This window comes from Mustela lutreola, chromosome 8, assembly GCF_030435805.1.
Source record: "Mustela lutreola isolate mMusLut2 chromosome 8, mMusLut2.pri, whole genome shotgun sequence".
Classification (NCBI taxonomy): domain Eukaryota; kingdom Metazoa; phylum Chordata; class Mammalia; order Carnivora; family Mustelidae; genus Mustela; species Mustela lutreola.
This window is the reverse complement of record NC_081297.1, coordinates 113,756,480-113,774,547: the sequence shown is the minus strand read 5'-3', so window position 1 is coordinate 113,774,547 and position 18,068 is coordinate 113,756,480. Positions and strand designations below refer to the sequence as shown.

General features: G+C 33.6%; 1 long non-coding RNA gene across 1 annotated transcript in view; it reads left to right on the top strand.

Moving 5' to 3' along the window:
- Positions 1–3,293, top strand: part of LOC131839217 (uncharacterized) — a 29,657-nt gene extending 26,364 nt beyond the window's left edge. Inside the window, exon 4 of the long non-coding RNA XR_009356860.1 lies at positions 315–3,293. This is a non-coding gene — a long non-coding RNA (uncharacterized LOC131839217). The remainder of the gene's footprint in view (positions 1–314) is intronic.
- The last annotated feature ends 14,775 nt before the right edge of the window (positions 3,294–18,068 follow it).

Sequence of the window (18,068 nt, the reverse complement as noted above, 5' to 3'; positions counted from 1 at the left end):
GACCTCCAGCTTGAAGTTCTATAAACAATATGCTCTCCAGCTTTTAGACAAGTGCCATCTAAACCCGAGACAGCCTGGGGTTCCATCAGAACCACAGAATGCCTGTACTACTATTTATAAGACAAGTTCATGGAGATTCATTTTTTAAAAAATCAAAATAGATAGACCTATTATTAAGTTTCTGTCATTTTATCTAAAAATTTCTGGAAAATTATAAAATAAAATTAAGATTATTACAATCAGTACTATAAGGTAAAATTAAGAACAACTTTTAGTCTCTTAGTATTAATCAATTCTTTAAAATTGTATTGCAGAATAAATGTACCAAAGCTGGAAGAGAAGAAAAAACACATGATGAAAAGTATAGTAACTGTCCTGATGAAATTATATATAAGGAAGTCAGCAATTGGATGAAAAGACTATTTCCCAGTATCCAGATATTTTCTAAGAATGACTAGCTAACAACATTGTTTCTTTTGTTTTTGGCCACCATTCTCTAGTTTATCACTGACCTAATCAAGTCAACATCACTGGGGCTGGGAATAGACTCCAAGTACATGAAAACAATGAGATTAGAAACACATCTCAGTCTTCTATAATGTAGAGATAGCAGAGACAAAGTATCAATACATTCAGCCTGGGAAATATTAGTAAGAACAAAATCACAGAGAACAGTTTGGGAATACATAAAGAAACCTTGGAAGCTCCCAACTTCCAATAATCTTACAGTTTTCAATTTATACATTATCTTCTCAGAGTACTATAATTTATAATTGATTCTGGCCTCACATGTGGAAAGACAACAGATTTGAAAGTTTATGTGTGACTTTCCTTCAATATCTAAACCAATGACTAAATATTACAACCATTCAAGGCAATGCATATATTTATTAACATAATTGTATTGCCCAAGAGTACAACATGTTATTTTCCACATGTCACTTTCTATTTGACAATAATATCTGATTTACTCAGTGGTCAATCTTCTGTTCATTTCAACATTTGTAATAATCTGAGAACTGAGAGCAAACAGGAATGTTCAGATCCATTGAAATACCTGGTGTTTTAAGATTCATGCATCTTGTCTATTGGCTAGATCCTCAATTCAATATTTTATGTGATGAATGCACATTTTCAACAAGCTTGTTATTTCATTTCTCTGTCCACATCAAAGTGGATGGGGAAGAACTGAAAGATTTGTTTGAGAATCTATGCATTCATTCCATAAACATTTTTAAAAGAACCTGTGTGTTCAACCCTGCACTGACAAACTAAAATGTTATATAATAATTAAATAATAGCCATAGAAGAGACAAAAAAGTAACCATACTAAAGCCAAGCATAAAATTGGTGATCATGAAAATGACTCTAAATTGTTATAATAACATCTAAATTATGCTTACAATTCTTTGTGTGTGAAAGCAAGTAGGAAGCGTGTTTGTTTTAGTAGGACATTTTAAATATTATCTTCATTTTCTAGGACTGTAACTTAAAATACATATTGTTGAAAATGTAATCTTTAATACTTAATTTATTTTATAACGTTCATTTACTGAAGCAGATTTCACAACAGCAGCAGGTGTACAATGATATTAACGGGCAGTGCCTCACTGTTTCTTTAGAAACTTCTAGAATTTATTCTCATAAAAATAATTATCTCCAAAGGCCAGTAGAGAAATTTAATAAGCTTGAGATTAATTATGATTACATTATGTCTCAGAAAATGGACATTGTGTAATAAGGTACAGCTAGATTCCCTGGAGAAACCACAGCGGTTATTTCCAATTGGCTATTTCTATTAGATACAGGAATAGCACCAAGAAGCTTTGAAAATTTAATAATCTCTGTCCTCCCTAGAGGACTCAATCAGTAGATTGAAATGAAATGTTATGTTGTATTTCAAAATAGAATATTCTGAATTATGTACACAAATTAATATTAGTGGTCATTCAGAAAAGTAATCAAACATTGCACCTGTGAAACTAGCCATACAGAATGGCATGAGTTCATAAGTTCAAGGGCTTCATAAAATATTGCTGTGGGCAAGTAAGCATTTAAATCAAAATTGAAAATACAAGCCTCAGGTCTATAGCTTAATGTATTTTCTGGTCTAAGTTGCATATGTATTATCATATTTTGTGCTTATATAAAATGCAACAGTTTTCAAAAATAAACACAAATGGCCACCACCAGTCAAATTAGTAACATCCCAGTGAAATTCAGTTTGGCTAAAAACCAAAATTGGCAGTCTCATGCCTGATCTTCTAAAGATGATCTTTCTTTTTTATGCCATATATTTATTATTTTAACCTAACAACACACCTCAATGCTAGTCATCACCAAAACAGCTATACATGACCATCCATATTTTGAAATGTAAAGTTGACAATTATTTTATATTTTACTTGCTGACATACTGATTTCTAGGCTTTCCCCAGGAATGGTGATTTTGAATCAATAATCATACATTATTATTGTTATGTTTCTATAAAACAGACTGTTAATTCTTCTTAGCGTTCTATTATATGTAATTAGAGTTAAAGTGCAAATGAAATAAAAATAAAAATTCGACCTGGTATTTGGTTCATCCATTTGCAAAGTAATTGAATAAAATGAAAACTTGCCATCTGTTCTATGTATTCAAAATCCATGTGTTTGTAACATGGTAGCCTTTCCAGAGGAAATATATTAAGATCATTTTTGACGGCATGTTTCAAAATATTGTGGACTCTCACCAACTTAATGGATTTGATTCTTGATACGTATCCATTTTTCTTTCCATTCCTTATGTTTATATTACAAATCTATGTAGGTATTTTAAATAATGAAAATAACTTTTACCCTATTTTCTTGAATGCTCAGGAAAAATTAAAAAAAAAAAATCTGCTCCCTAGGCACAGTCACTGAAATCTCCAAAGAATGAGTCTTTAGATGTATTACAATTGGGAAAAATAGAGCTCTTTAAATAGTAATATTGTATAAAATCACCAGATGGCAACTCCTAGTCCCTATAGACGATTTCTCTTCTCCTGGTAGACGAAACACTTAAGAGAACAAAATAAATTATTCTGTACCAAAAAGGAGCTGTTTCCAAGTACTAACATTATTTTTGTATCATCCTTTCCACACTTGTTAGTTTCTTTCTTTCATTTTTACTGATATTAACAAAAAGAATATTTATTGGGGCGCCTGGGTGGCTCAGTGGGTTAAGCCGCTGCCTTCGGCTCAGGTCATGATCTCAGGGTCCTGGGATCGAGTCCCACATCGGGCTCTCTGCTCAGCGGGAAGCCTGCTTCCCCCCGCCCCCTCTCTGCCTGCCTCTCCATCTACTTGTGATCTCTCTCTGTCAAATAAATAAATAAAATCTTAAAAAAAAAAAAAAAGAATATTTATTGCCTATGTAAACTGTAAGATTTACTACCAAGGAAACGCCTAGAAGCAATCCCTAAAATTCTGTTCTTAAGATCCCTCTCCAAGAATATGAAGTCCAGGGTGTATGTCAAGGGTATGACAGATGCTCATAATTTGACACTGGTACTTCTGACTCAAAGCTGACTCCTGCTTCAAGAGGCTCAGCTCAGAAAGCAGAATTAAATGTGCAGTGTCTAAACTGAGTTTACTGATCATTCTTGTTTTCCTCTGAGAACCTCAAGCTGTGGTTTACAAACAGTTTTCTTGCAGAATGTGCTGTGAAATAGCGAACTGGTTTTAACTTATCTGTTACCTTGGGGCTTTGTTTACTTTCCTAAATGGAAAAGCAGCAGGAGATAAAGAAAGAATTCTGGAGAAGTATACTGTCTAAAACTGTTTCCCAAGCTCTTTGGCTGTGGTCAAGTACAATGTAGAAATAACTGATTCAACAGAAGTAAATCTTTTGTTTGAGATGACTCAGGGCTTTTTGTATTCTAATGGGTTTGGTGAATTTCTCAAAGGGTAACATGAATAAACACTGCTATCACCCCAGTGTACTCATTTGGTTGATTTCTTAGGAAAATTTGATTACAAGTGAATGTACTTTGGGAAGGATTGGCCTGGTAGAAGCTAATGTTAATCACTTGTTTGAGAGAATTAATTATAAAAATGTTAATACTCTCATTAATGATGTTTTTTCTTTAAGTGTGATGTTAATGAATGAAAAAATTTGGAATATTTTTCTATTCTGATTGCTATTGGGACATAGTTTATATTTTATGTGTGGTGTGTATCATCACGTATTTTCACAGAGAAATGTCTGTATATGTGGAAAAACCTGAGTAGGTCATTGAATTTTTCACATCTATATGAGACGAGTTGATGCAAACTATGACATGGCATGGATTGTTCAAATAGATTTTTTATTAAAAGTTTTTCACTGAATCATACAGAACATTAAAGTCTGAAGATGTCAATGGAACTATTTAATAAATCTACATCCCTTGCTTTAAAGAAATTCTAGCTCAAGAATAGAGAGTAAAATGTTCAAGACTAAATATTAGAAAAAAAAAAAACAGAAAAAAAACAAGAAAAAATTTGGTCAACAGGCATAATATAGCACAAATAAGAAATTTCTCTTTCTTCCACACTCCTCTCTTTAAGGAGCCCAAATGTTTCCAGCCCCCGCTCTATTCTTGGTGACATGCTGTAAAGGCCCCCATTTCCAAAGCCAATTCATGGTCCCTGTTCGCTGCTGAAATTTCAGCATTTAGTTATTTGTTTTAAGTAGCAAGGAGAGGAGGTAAAAGGATTCTTATTAAGAGCATTTTCTGGAAGTTGCACACCCTGCTCTCCTTATATCCATCACTAGAATTTAGACATATGGTCAAACCTAAAGGCAAGGAAACCATGTGCCAAGCTAAAAATTGTGAAGAAAGTGAGAATAGTGATTAGAGGATAATTAACAGCCTCTGCCACTCAGGAAGCTAGTTAAAGCAGAGCTTGAAAGTTAATTCAGCTTCTTAGAATTCCTGTGTATCCTTTCTTTGTCACATTTCCACTTATTATGTGAATATACACAGGTTCTGCACTATGAAACTCTTCAAAGCTTACGTTGAAATCTCCCCTCTCTCTCAAAGCTTTTCCTACCTACCAAATGTCTCCAAATGATGATTTATGTCTCTCTGAATTTCCATGTTTTCAGTCTACACCACAAAGTCTCGATGTTATTGTATTATGGGTGCTTCTGTTTGTATGCAGACTTTTCCCAACTGTATCTCTGGTTTCAGAAGGGCTGAGAGCATCATGTTACTACAGGTTTGTGGCGGGCCCTAATTTTTGATTTTCTGGATCCAGTGACTTGTACGCATCCTAGTTTACAGGCTGTAACTTTGTTGACTTCTGTTGTTTATAGAAATTCATCCCTCCCCTTAGCTTTTGTGGCACGATCCACTAACACTTCTTATGAGTCCCAACTAACATGTTAGTGTTATGACATTGTGTTCACACAATTCCCAGTAGAAGAGATCTTGAACTTTGACCCCCAGTCAGTGGTCACTTGTAGGATATTTTAATACAGTCAAAGTTTGCACACTGTTGACCTACAGTGTGGTTTGTGATCAGGATCTGGTTTGTGGACAGATTTTGTTTGGCTCGTCGAAGGCCATTGAAAGAGTGATTTAGTGGTCAACATTTAAAAATCAGATGTCTTGTTAAAAAAAGAAAATAGAATTTCTAGATGCTCTTGAAAAATTAAAAGATCTGGGAACATTGGACCAACATGCATACATGTAATTAAAAAGCTTGAGCTGAGTAGCTGTTATCCCATTAGAAGACATAATGCTATATGTTCACTAAATCTCATTTCCTTTTCTTTCTTCTTTTTTTCCTTTTTTTTTGAACACATAGCTGAATTACATTTTGCAATAAATCAGGTATCACTGTTTGACTGAATTAAAACAATCCAATATAGTTAAAAGTTATCTATCTATCTATCTATCTATTTATCTATCTTCAGGAATGGCTGCTGAAAAAATCGCCCGTATGATACTCATTTCTTCATTTCTTTGTGTCTTAGCCTGTCGGTAGACTAGTGCAGAGGATACAAGTGGACAACTTCAAGCTATAAGAGACAATGGGGGCACTGCACAGAAGGAGTCTGACTCCTTGCACTATATCATGGAATAGAGTTCCCATGCTAATCTCTGCTATAACATAAGCAATAGATAAACCTTTATTGTATTAAACCACTGGGATTTGAAGATTGTTTGTTACAATAGTTAGCTTAAGCCTTTTTTTTTTTAAGTAATCTTAAATTCATAGCCCTAAAATCAAAAGTCACATGCCCTACCAACTGAGCCAGCCAGGATCCCCTGATATACCCACTTTAGACAATGGTAGGCAGGCTATAGTTCACCACGATCTCTACCAATCCCAATTTACCTTCCCAATTCCAATAAAGAGTTGAGGTGTTTTTTTTTTTGGAGGTACTATTTTATTTTTTTTTTAACTTTTTAAACTTCTTAATTTTAAGTACAGTAAACATAGTGTTATGTTAGTTTTAGGTGTACGTTAGAGTGAATCAACAATTCTATATATTACTCAGTGTTCATCATGATAAATGCTCATCATGATAAATGATGAGCACTGAGTAATATATAGAATTTTTTTTACCCCAAATCAATACAGCTTTTATTGTATCTTTAAAATATCACAAATAAGTCTGCAAAATCATCTGGCATCTTGCTGTTTCTGTAACAGAGGAGTTGAATTTTTGACTTAAATTATGCACCTAGAGAAGTCAGAGAGTAGATTTTGAAGACCAAGTTTAAGAGGAATTTGACAAACTGAAGCATTTAATAATTAATTTACCAAGGCCTGGACTACTTGCCATAAAAAAGAACAGTTGAAGGAATTATGAATGTATAGCTTGGAAATTCAAATGTATTTTAAACAATCTCCCAATGTTTGAAAGTGTTATACAATGAGGGTTTGAGCTTGCACTTCCTATCTCTGGAGGGCATAATTAGGACCAACTGGATAAAAATAGAACTAAAATATCTCCTTCCAGAGCATAGTAGACACTACTCTTATATTGGGTTAATAGGTTGAACTACAAGACCCCTGAATTCCAGAAAAATTCTTATATTTTTATGTGAGTGCATATACCTATTATTAGTTCTGCTTTCCTTGGGACATTACAATTTCTCTTTTGGTTTGGTTTGGTGGTTTTTACTGTTATAGTGAACATATAATGCTTTGTTTTTACATAGTGAGCTTCAGCTGTGCTACGTATTGATTTGTTTTTTATGAATACAAAATGAAATTGCTTTGATGAAGTAACTAGTAGTCAATAAGTCCTAATGATGCTAGGATTTTTACTTTCATAGTTCTTAATATTGATGAAAGATTAACTTTTATGTCTCTTTACATGAACTCTCTTAAATAGGTCCAATGACTATTCCATTTATAACCATCTTTAAACTTCATATTTTTTTTAATTTTTTATTTCTTTTCAGCGTAACAGTATTCATTGTTTTTGCACCACACCCAGTGCTCCATGCAATCCGTGCCCTCTCTAATACCCACCACCTGGTTCCCCCAACCTCCCACCCCCGACCCTTCAAAACCCTCAGATTGTTTTTCTGAGTCCATAGTTTCTCATGGCTCACCTCCCCTTCCAATTTTTTTGCAGAATTCTAGTTAATGTTAGTATCATTAAAATATAAGATATAAAATAAAGTAAAATATGAATCACAGACCTCTACCTCTAATACTAGTAATGCATTGTATGTTAATTAATTGAATTTAAATTTTAAAAATTCAAAAAATAAAAATTAAAAGACAAAAAAATAACAATAATTATAAACAAAGACCTTAGATGCACAAACAAACAGTCTAAAGACTAAACAATTTTAATATTGGGGTAATCATTGAGATATGCTCATTCAATCTTTAAATAAAATCAGTGTTACTTTTTTTGCTCCCCTTTATACTTACAGGGTTGGATCTCTCATTTTCAATACGGCTTCTCTGACCCTTTTTATAAGTTGGTGGGGAGTAATTAGTTAAGGGTTACAAAACTACGTCTTGGCTACCTTCTTGAATATATGTTTAGGTGTTTTGACTTGTGCTTTGGGCATCTGGGTGCTGGAGGTGTGGTTAGCACTTTGGAAAATTGACTTTCACTAAAAGCAGAGAAAGAAAGTGTTCTGATTTGATATTTGTACCGTATTTTTCTTCAAACTGGCAAGAACAGAGAGATGATTTGGGGCAACCTACATAGCATAGAAATAATGTGGGGAAAAAAAGATAAAAACTAAACTAAACTAAAATACAAAATATATGAAAAAGACTTTGCTAAAATAATTCCTTTACTTGGAAAAAAAAAGTATTTTTACATTTCTTCCCTTCTCTGAACTTTTTCAATCTATATGACCTAAGCTGAAATAAAAATGTGAAGGTTACTATTAAAGTCACTTGACTTTCCCTTCCCCAATCTTATTCACCTCTTTATCTTTCCAGAAAGAACCATTGGCCTAAATTTGAAATTTATTATTCCCATGTATATTTTTGAATTATTACTACATAAGCAATTATTTTTTAAAAGATTTATTTATTCCTTTTAGAGAGAAAGAGCATGGGAGAAGGGGCAGAGGGAGAGAGGAAGAGAGAGAACCTCAAGCAGACTCTCCACCAAGCCTGGAGCCCAATGTAGGGCCCAATCTCACAACTCTGAGATCATGACCCGAGTCTAATCAAGAGTCTGGTGCTTAACTGACTGACCCTTCCAGGTGCCCTGATAAATAAACAAGTATTAATAAATTATATATTATTGATTTGCCTGCTATTAAAACCCACGGAATTGGCCCTTGAACAATGCAGGGATTGAGATGCCAACCCCCACATAGATGAAAATCTATGTATAACTTCTAATGCCTCCCAAACTGAACTACTAATATTTGCAGTTGATTGGAAGCCTTAGTGATAACATAAACAGTTAACATATATTTCATATGTTACACATGTTATATATTAAATTCTTATAATAAAATAAGACAGAGAAAAGAAAATGTAATTAAGAAAATCATAAGGAAGGGAAAATGCATTTACAGTAATGTACTGCATGAAAAAAAAATCCATGTGTAAGTGGACCCATGTGGTTCAAACCCATGTTGTTCCATGGGTAACTACATGTGCACCCCACAGAATGTAATTAGCTTTTTCCTTATTCAACATTACAGGGTTTTGTTTTGTTTTTAAGAAAGTAAATGCATTCTTGTTAAATATTTTACCTAATTTTTCCCTCAAGCATTTAAATAATTAATTTGTTCTAATCCATTCATTTTGTTCCAAAGTCAATAAGTAGAAAATACTATAGAGTTGTCTTCCTCCCACCTCTGTACTTCAGTCACCCATTTTCCACCCACCTCAGTTCCCCAAAATAGATACCCATGGTTACTAATTCCTTGTGTATCTGTCCAGAAATATTTTAAATGAAGAAATAAATGATAGCATGCTATGCACTGTCTGCACATTGTTTTCTTTTTTTTAAATAATATATTATCTCTTCCTATTGCTGCACAGAGAACATCCTTTGTCCCTTCTTAGCATGACATGATGTTTCATTTTGTGATTGGACCTTCACATACTTACCATTCTATTAATGTACATTTACATTGTCTCTATTTTTTAGCAACTACAAATAACACAGCAATATATAACATATATATACATAATTTTGCATATGAGTTATATTAGTTACCTATTACAGCATAACAGATGAGGTGCTTAAATTGACAAATATTTATTATCTGACATTTTCTGTGGCCTGAGATTCCAAATACAATCCAGGTACAGTATTTAGCTAGATTCTTCAGCTTCATTAACACTCATGAGACCGCAATCAAGGATTGGTCTGTGTCTGTATCCGAAGGCTTGACTGGGGGAGGATCTGCTTTCAAGCTCACTCACATGACTGTTGTCAAGATTCAATTCCTTCGAGACATTTATTTAGAGTAAGCAAATATTAAAACCATACCTATTATCTCAAAATGAGTGCAAAGGTATCAAGAAAATTAGATTGGAAATAAATATATAAAAATACTGTGTAAAATTAAACTTTGAAAAATTGAAAAATGAGATGATAGAAATAAAAAAATAATCCATTTTATTTTTTAAATGCCTTGATGACTATTTTGTGCCTATAAGTTGGAACACAGATGCTAGAATTTCACAGATGCTAGGTGAAACTCTAGCATCTGTGTTCCAACTTATAGGCACAAAATAGTATATGACTAGGTGTGGAATTGCTTCATCAAAGTGTGTGTGCATCTCCAACTTCACTAACTATTGTGAAATTGTCCTCTAAAATGGTTTTAAAAAAACAAATTTGCTAGTTTACATTTATACCAATATTTTAGGAGACTCAACAGTTCTACATACCCACCTTTTTATTGTCAAACTGTTACAAGTTTGCCAATCTCTGGGGTGTAAAATGGTATCAAAATATTATTTAAAATTTTGTTTCTGTGATTACTAGTGAAGCTTTGCATTTTAATGTAATTTTTATCAATTTTTTCTGAATTACCTGCTCACAGCTTTTATCTACTTTTCTGCTTTCTTTTCTTCTAATTGATTCATAATAATTCTTTGATCTATTTTGAAGAATAGTACTCTATTTGTTATATGCATCTCAAATCTCGTTTTTTTAAGTTTCAGGTCTGTTTTCTTAATTTTCAGTGGCTCTTTTTGAAAAAAAAAGTGTCATTTTAATGTAGTATATATCTTACATATTTTTATATATGGCTTCTTGTGTGAAGTCTTTGTGCTTTCCCCCACCCCATCCCAGTAAGAAAAACAATTGTCTTTTCATTCTTTAACATTTTTATAAAGTTACATGTGAGTCTTTAATCCATAGACTTTAGTTATCCCCTGAGGCATGGTTCCAAGAGTTTGTTTTTGCTACATCAGTGACCACATGGAAATCCATTTTTCCCTAATACAAACTATGCTGCCTTTGGTATTCTGTGGCCATGAGCACCTGTTTCTCTGTGGTGGCCTCTAGAAGAGGAGGTACTGGGGTGAAGAATATGCTGGGTTTTGTACTCACTAGCTACTGCCAAATCATTATTCTAAGGGAATTATTAACTTGGTTCTAACACCAGTAGAGTATGAGTTCTACTTCATCATAAGTGTCACTAACCATTCATTTGACCAATCTGATGAGTCTTAATGGTTCTATCAGTAGTTATCTTAAAAAGTCATTTTTTTCTTTCAACTTATTTACTTGAGATACAGTACACAATGTATTTGAAGTGCACGGCCTAGTGTCTAGGTCTAGTTTGTATGATTTGTGAATCCCAGTTTATTTCTTTCAATGATAAGTAAATATCCCCAGAGTGTTTGAAATAATGTAACCTTCCCCCATTGTTGTCACATGTGTAATACTGTCTTAAAGGTGATCAAGGAAAAGGAATTTACAGCTATTTACTTGAATTTTCTCATCCCTGTGTTTTGAATATGATGCTAATAATATCTTGTATCTTATGAGCACTCGACAATTTTTAAAGAGTTCCAAGTGCATTTGACAGGCATTTAAGACTCAGATTAAAGTTTCTCATAACTAAGCATAATAAAAGTAAAATGTTCTTTTTTGTGTGGATGAGTCACTTTCAATTTCTTCGTTATCTATTATGTTATGTTTAATCAAAAATGCTTGCATATTTATATCAACTTTCTGTTTACCCCTTAGATTATTCATGCCTGAGTGGAGTGTCAGCTGCAGAAATAGGAGGTTTAATGAGTTTCATGGGGATACCTCATTCCAAGAACAAAACCTGGAAAAGGAATAAAACACAAGTGTCTGCATACTAATATGGGCCATTGTTGGAGCTGATCTCAGGAGCACAAGATGATAGATAGTCCCGACCAATACACATCTCCTTTAGAGAGGCCTTTAGTTCCAATTTGGTTTTCTTTTTATAAGTTAATCTCCTACAGACACTGTGCTAACGCTGAATATATAAACGACAAATATCCAAAGGGAGAGTTTACCACTACTCTACTCTGAATACTGCATTACTCTGCACCTGCTCAGGTTTTATTTTAGACTGTTGCTTTGTTCTCCTGCTCTTTTCTTTCACTCTTTTTTTTTTTTTTTTTTTAAGAACCATTGTTGTTTGAAATAGAAATGGATGCCATAAGAACAAACATTTAGCTTATTAGCATTCTACACAGACATTCTTTTTCTATGAAAAAGAGCCTTAATTTACTTTGGTAAAGATAATGCATTATAAAGTACCTTTTTTACATATTTAATATATGCTATGTCGTGCTAGTCTGTTGGGACAGCAAGCAAAGTTAATTTAAAAGAGTGAAATTTAAAGTTGATCTATGAAGTGCATGAAACATGGAGAACTAAGGCAATTATTTGTGCTTTTCAGATTAAAAATTCCAATATAAATAAATAAAAAACAAGTGATTTGGATCTGTATAATTTAGATACATTGTTTTGTGTGTGGTTGTGTGTATTTTGTGTGTGTGTGTATGTGTCTGTGTGCGTGCAGTAAAATACATGGAATTACAATTCGGTTTTATATTTCATAGTAAAATTCCAACAAAACACTTCCAAAGTACACTACATTTCTTAAGCCAGGTGAAATTTTTGAAGTTATATTATCCAGTGGTATTCAGGATTTCATTAACTCGTCTGCAACACAAGGGAAAATACTGTTTTTTTTTATTTTAAACGTTGTTTTGAACTACATTCAACACTTTGAAATAGATAGTCTCTAAATTTCCTAATTGCATCAGATTTCAAAGAGAATGAACTTCATTCATTAAATCGGAATGATGCTGATTCCTCCACACATAAAAGAGTACTCTGATGTGGTGCTTGGGTAACAATGAGGAAGGAGATAGGCCAGAGAAACAAATGGGAATCTACATTAATTTAATGACTAATTCCTGTAGAGCACTTTATGTGTTATTTATATTATTTTTGTGGTTGATGTTATCCCTTGTAATCCATCCCCTCGTCTCTTCCTTCCTCCCTTCTTTCCTTCCTTTGCATTTTTTTTTTTCTTTTTGGCAAATGACTTGAGAGAAGTTAGCAGCTTGATCAGTATGCATGTTTAGTAAGTGTCAGAGTCCGGATTTGAACTTCATGACTATAAAAATTAATTTCCTATCCAACATACCGTGCAACAAGAAGTACATGGGGAGTTTTGGCAGAGGGTGATTAGACGTGCAAATGTGTCCAATAAAGCCACACATTTGTTCTCCCTGTTCTTCAGTGTTCTAGAGGAGGAATTAATGTATTGCTAACAGCATGTATCTATGGAATACAATTTCTTGGAGAATTTAAAGATGTGAACTACTAGTACTAACGAGGCCATATAGTGCCTTAGAATTTACAAAAATATTTTGTATGATTTACATTACTTCTTGAGAGGTTTTGGGTTTTTTTGTTTGTTTGTTTTTTGGTCATGGTTTCTAGTCATGGTTTGCATTTCCTCAGTCAACAAGCCAGTAAGGAAACTATTATTAAACAGTTTTGATAGAGGGACGCCTGGGTGGCTCGGTTGGTTGGACGACTGCCTTCGGCTCAGGTCATGATCCTGGAGTCCTGGGATCGAGTCCCACATCAGGCTCCCAGCTCCACAGGAAGTCTGCTTCTCTCTCTGACTGTCTCCTCACTCATGTTCTCTCTCACTGTCTCTTTCTCAAAAAAAAAAAAAAAAAAAAAAAAAAAGTTTTAATAGATTAAAACACTGAGGTTCAAACTGAGCCATTCATAGATTTATCAGAACTCAAAGGTCTCCAAATGTCTAGTCCCCTAAACTCCTATTCTTCCACTATCCCAAGGGACTATTAAATACATCAGAGATGGAAGACAGAGAGTCAAGAGCCCAACAATGATTTCATGTTAAGAAAATGAGACAGTGGGGTGCCTGGGTGGCTCAGTCAGTTAAGTAATCCCACTTCAACTCAGGTCACGATTTCAGGGTCCTGGGCTTGAGCTCCATGTTGGGCTCCCTCTTTGGCGGGAAGTCTGCTTCTTCCTCTACTCCTCCTCCCCACTCATGCTCTCTTTCTTAAATAAATAAAGTCCTTTAAAAAAGGAAAATAAGACAATTATTGCAATTATTCATACTTTCCAAATTCCTTTTTTTTTTTAAGAGTCACTCAAGTATTTGGATTCTAAAGCATCCAAATAATTCTCTCAAGCTTTCTTTTCACTTCACCAAATTAATTAAATGAAAAAACAAATACTTCTCCATCAAAAATTTTAAATTAGGTAAGTAAATATTAAAGAAATACTCTTTAAAATTTCTTGAATATACTGATAGTAAATGCTACAATGTTTTTAATCATCATTTAGGGTGGCCCCACTTATCTTACCGGTTAGACACTGTGACTCTGAAGATCTGACTTCCAGAATCCAACTCCTAGTTCTAGAACACATTTTCTAGACAATGATATAACATTTCTGAATCTAATTTTTCCACGGATGTTATGGATAGAATAATATGCCTACGAATCACTTATGATGCTTGATTATAACTTTTACAAAACTACTCAAAATAAACTTCAATAACCAAAATGCAGTGGCCTAAATAAATTCAGAGTTCTCAAGAAGTCCTTGATCACACCTCTGGCTTCATTTTTCTTAAGTTGCATAACAATGTTGGCTTACTTCAGGGTAGCCAAATGCCTGTTGTACTTCTGAGCATCCCATCTCACACTGTTCCCTCCAGAGCAAGAGAGCTCTACCTTACCCATAATCATCATATGCAAGCCCTTTAAGCTTCATTGGGATTTAACTATTTAGAAGTCCTTTAAATTTTTTTCTACAGTGGGAATAATGAGAAGGAGTACTTTTAGTGGTTTAGGCTAATATACTGATCATAGTCTCAATAGTAAACAGATCACATAGCAAGCTCACAGTGAGGAAAGAGACAGAAGTGGCAGTGGAAAATAACAAAATCATTTTCCCCTACAGCCTGCCATATAGGGTGGTTATAGACTGAAAGAAATAATCTATGTCAAAGCAGAACTTCTGACACACAATAAAAAATACATAAACTCTAGATAATATTCTTCTAATGCTCTTGCTTTATTTTCATTTCATTTGATGATTTCATTAGCAGACAATCTAAAATCTAGGAGGAGAGATTATATAGAGTATCTTATAATTTTCCTAGGATACTTATTCTATAATACTGAATTAATCTGTTATTTCATGTGTTTGAATGAATTTGGCTTATATAGAGAGACATATCATACATCTTGATTCAAACAGTTCTTTGCTCTCATCCGCCCTCTTTTTTTCCTATAAAAATATTTATAAATTAAATTAATCATTCAGCAATGGTTGATATGGCAAAAAAAAAAACTACAGTAGAGTAATTCATTAACTAACTCATTGGTTCTTAAGCTGTATGTGTTCATGATACACTTTAAAATGTACCAGTTTAAGCTGAATATTTAAAGGGATTAAAAGAAAATGAGCAATTTTTTTAAAAAGCACATTTTCCGAAGATTGAAGGAAAGAAACCCGCTCATTAAAGTTATTCAACTATCCTTTACAGAACTGAGCCACTGAGTAGTTTTATTTTCTACTCTGACCACATTGTTGAGAACTTCTAAGATATTTTCATATATTCTGATAAGCATATTATCTCTTTTTTTCACTGTCCTTTTCTCTGCAGCTTTTTTTGGTCATAAGAAATTCCATGTCACTTCACCAAACCATTCATGATGCTCATATAGCTAAAATTTATTGCCTATTATTTCCCAGAGGCTGTGTTACAGTTTGTATATGCCTTAACTCTTTCAATCCTCTAAATGGTGACATTCCTTGCCAGAGATGTTTTTGGTCCTTTTAGCATACATTATTGGGAGTTCTAGAGGAGGTCTTTCTTTTATTGCATTCTATGTTTCAAGGAGTTATTTTTATAGTTTGAAAAAGTCACTTACAAGAAAGAATGCTTATATTATCATCTCCTAAAACATGTGCGTGCACACACACACACACACACACACACACACACACACCACCACCAGCTATGTGATAAGTCTAGAGCTCTTCAATCAGCAGGAGTCTCCATGCAAAGGAACTGTACAGTTCCTGAATTTACAGCTTCATATTCATGTACAAAGACTGCCTACCTATTTCTAAATCATAGTTTCAAATTCCTGGAAGAAGAATCTGATTGGTCCAGATAAGGTTAATTGTTCATGAATGAGTTACTCAGCTATACCTACCAGGAAGAATCTTAAGAGTTGTAGAAGAAGAAAGAGGAGGAAGGGATGGAGAAGGGTAAGGGGGAAGGGAAAGGGGGAGAAAATAGACCCAATTGATTAATGTTTGCTATTTGTACTAATTTCTCTGATAAAAAGCTGCAATGTTATGAGTGCTTAGTGGGATTGGAGGAAGTGGGATATACAGAGACCAGAAGAGGCTGGACAAAGGAACAGGGAAGTTACTTTGCAAAGATGCAATTCCTTAGCTTTATGTCTAAGGGTCTGTAAGGGCTTTAGTAATGAGCATGGAGAATTTATGAACTATTTAGTTATTTAATTATGTTTAACTTCATATCATACGTGGTTTTCTCCGTAGTGTGAGATGAATCATTCTTATCCAATTTTTCATAATTTGAGTCCAAGAAACCTTCCTGATATAAAGTTATATCAAAATAGGAAATTTCAGCAGAATTGTAGTTAAGGTTCTTATACTTAGTGAGGGCAGACCATGTAAGTAGCATGTAATAAGACATTGCTGGCTGGAAGTATTATGCCATTATACTCATTCTTTTAAAACAATTGTTCTTTCTAAAAGCAAAGAAGTAAAAGAGTTTGTCAAAGCATACCACCGCATAACTAAGGACTCATGCTCACAAGTGCAAAAATTATTTCCTGGGACATGATGTCTATAGATGTCTCTTCACATTCTTTCATAGAGAATGACTTAGACTATAAGTGACCAAGAGCTTCCTCTCTTCCTGGCGTGTTGGACTCTTCACTCCACCATACTGAAGAATATCATCGTTCTCTCGTTACCAAAAAGTGCCACAGATTTTCTTTCAAAAAGCTAATTCATTAATATCTGTAATGTTCATTGTGAATATTAACATAAAAGAGAATAAGATCATGCATTATCAATTCAAACTCAATCTCAAATCAAGATCTGAATCATCCCTTGCATCCTGGTTCTTTTAACAGGGAAAGTTATATAAGAAGACAACATTTAGTATTATCAGTCTTTTCATTTTAACAATTTCAGTTGCTATGCAATGACACCTCGTTACAATTGGAATTGGCACTCCCTGATGACTAATGATACTGCACATTTTGTGTTTCTTGGCGACCTGACTCTTCTTTTGCATGCCTTTGTCTTTTTCCCATTTATAAAACACTGTTTTACATTTTTCTTATGGATTGGTTTTCTTAATCTTAATTTTATTATTTATTGAATAAGATGCTCTGGAGGCAAGTTCTCTGATGCATGTGCATGAGACAATGGATTATCTTCCCAGTCTTATAACAGTATCCTTTGTGAATAGTCTTAATTCCATAAAAATAAATTTATTAATCTTTTCTTTTATGATTTGCTTTTTTAATGAACTGTTTCAGGGATCTTTGCATATCTCAAGCACACGAAAATTTTCTCCATTTTATTCTGGAAGCTTCATTAGTTTACCTTTTATATTGAGATCTATGATCTATCTCTAACTAGTGTCTATGAGTGAAATTTACTATTATTTATGAATATCCAATTGACTCAGCAGCATTTATTGAAAAGACCCTCTTTCCGTAGTAAATTCCAGTGGTGCTCTTATCACAAAACTGATGAACATAGAGGTGTGAATCTGTCTCTGAACTTATTGTGATTCCTTAATCTCTATACCTATTCTCATGCCAATATTACACATTCACAATTATTATAGATTTATACTAAGTATTGATATCTACTAATATAAGTACTCCAGCTTTATTCTTCAAGATTTCCTTGACTCATATAAATCCTTTCCATTTTCTTATAAATTTTAGAATTAGCTTAATTTTTATTTTAAAAAAGCTGCTGGGAATTTGGGATTTTACATAACATAGGCTAATTTGGATGAGGTCTAAAATCTTTAGTGTTTGAGTTT